General features: G+C 36.7%; 1 pseudogene; it reads left to right on the forward strand.

The window, feature by feature from the left end:
- Positions 1–1,369: 1,369 nt before the first annotated feature.
- On the forward strand, positions 1,370–2,304 carry LOC109554050 (putative olfactory receptor 8G3; annotated as a pseudogene).
- The last annotated feature ends 242 nt before the right edge of the window (positions 2,305–2,546 follow it).

Raw genomic sequence — 2,546 nt, forward strand, 5'->3', positions numbered from 1 at the left:
AGAAAGTGAAAGTGAAGTCGCTCAGTCGTGTCGACTCTTTGCGACCCCATGGTGTACACGTGTACACCCGTGGCGGATGCATGTTGATGTATGGCAAAACCAATACAATATTGTAAAGTAAAATAATAATAATAAATAAATAAATAAGCACATCATAAATGACCCTTAGTTTGTCTTCAAAAAACATTATTATATTTTAGAAATATGAATAATTATTTGACCTCCAGTACTTCAGCCATGAAACTCAAATTGCCTATACCATTCTTAGTGCACTGCTCCCAGGGTCACAGGGGTGGAATATATGACTTAAATATATGCCATCCCATTATGTTCCCTTAGAGTATTCAAATTAGAAATAGGAGCAGGGTTTTCCTGGGACTTGGAAAATCTGTTGAGATATAAATATGATGCCTGCTAAGCAGTTGTGTTTCTAAACTACTGGATCATGATCCAGGCTGGAAGAAGGTGAGCACTAAAGCAGCAGATCTCAGGTGGAATAAAGCAGATAGTTGCCCAGTCCTTCTGAAATTCTAGAGTTTCCCTGATAGCTCAGTTGGTAAAGAATCTGCCCGCGATGCAGAAGACCTGGGTTCAATCCCTGGATTGGAAAGATCTCCTGGAGAAGAGACAGGCCACCCACTCCAGTATTCTGGCCTGAAGAGCTCCATGGACTGTATTGTCTATGAGTCACAATGAGTTGGACATGACTGAGTGACTTTTACTTTCACTTTTCTGAAATTCTGAGTGGATTTTCTGTAAGAAATATCTCAGACTAATACAACTACTTTTCACAGCCTTATGTAACCTTTGTTTACAACTTACAGAAAGTATACCCTACTACCATTTATTCTGAGTGAAGTGAAAATACTGGCCATTTGACATGCATTATATTAATTTAGGCACATAGGATATTAAAGGAAAAGAAAAAGTCCTCAGAAATAAGAGTAGTTACATTTGCTATGAATGACTTTAATTTTTTTATTTTATTTACTTATATATTTATTTATTTTTTAAATTTTATTTTATTTTTTAACTTTACAATATTGTATTAGTTTTGCCATATATCAAAATGAATCTGCCACAGGTATACATGTGAATGACTTTAAAAATCCAGAATTGGTATCTTCTTTTAAAATGTTATTTGATATCTTAATTATAATTTTCTTGAAGTCTATAATTTCTATTCTGGTACAACCAGCATAATTGTTTTTCAAGAGATCCCCACATTATGAACTTCTTCTGATGAGGGATAAATTAATGATCTCCCCAGAATTACTCTTCCTCACACATAAACATGTACATACACACACAGAGGAACACAAAAGTACACTCATCTACTCTTTTTATGCTTAGAACCTCGGACAGGATAATGGACCCTAGAAGTCACTCTTCAGTGACTGAGTTCATCCTCTCTGAGGTCACAGAATAGCCACAACTCCAGCTGTCACTTTTCCTCCTCTTCCTAGGAATCTATGTGGTCATGGTGGTGGAGAACCTGGACATGATCACACTGATAGGGCTCAGTTCTCACCTGCACACCCCCATGTACTATTTCCTCAGCAATTTGTCCTTTATTGACTTCTGTCAGCCCACTGTCATTACCCCCAAAATGCTGGTGAACTTTATGACAAAGCAGAACATCATTTCTTACTCTGAATGCATTATTCAGCTCTACTTCTTCTGCATTTTAGCTATTTCAGAGTGTCACATGTTGGCTGCAATAGCATATGACCGTTATGTTGCCATCTGCAATCCCTTGCTTTAAAATGTTATCATGTCTTACCACATCTGCCTCTGCCTCACAGTGGGAGTTTATATTTTGGCCATCATTGGATCCACAATCCATAAAGGATTTGTGTTGAGACTCCTTTTCTGTGAGAACAATGTGGTTAACCATTATTTCTGTGATCTCTTTCCACTCTTGGAGCTATCCTGTTCTAGCATCTATGTCAATGAATTATTGGTTCTAGTCTTGAGTGCATTTAACATCCTGACTCCTGACTTAATCATCCGTACATGCTACCTCTTCATCCTCTCCAACATCCTCCAAATCACTCTCCTGAGGGCAGGTCCAAAGCCTTCAGCACCTGCAGCTCTCACATCTTAGCTGTTGCTGTTTTCTTTGGATCTGCAGCATTCATATACCTGAAGCCATCATTTGTGAGTTCCATGGATCAAGGAAAAGTGTCCTCTGTGTTTTATACCTGCATTGTTCCCATGCTAAATCCTCTGATTTACAGTCTGTGGAATAAGGATGTCAAATTTGTCCTGAAGAAAATTCTGGAAAGAGGAAAATGTATATGAATAGAATCAATAGCATGATGTCATAGAAGTCATTTGGTTTGCTGAACTATGCAGTGTGTTAGATATATTGTTCAAATTTTTGGAAATTTACTGATACTTCTCTATATAACTCATCTCCAAAATTCTCCTGGCTACTTCTTTGAACATACATTACAATGATTATATAAGCAAAAATACAATAATAGAATTTTTTAAAAATCTTGAATATTAAAGGAGCTTACTTTTATTTTTTAATAATAATA

This window comes from Bos indicus, chromosome 29 (assembly GCF_029378745.1).
Source record: "Bos indicus isolate NIAB-ARS_2022 breed Sahiwal x Tharparkar chromosome 29, NIAB-ARS_B.indTharparkar_mat_pri_1.0, whole genome shotgun sequence".
NCBI lineage: Eukaryota > Metazoa > Chordata > Mammalia > Artiodactyla > Bovidae > Bos > Bos indicus.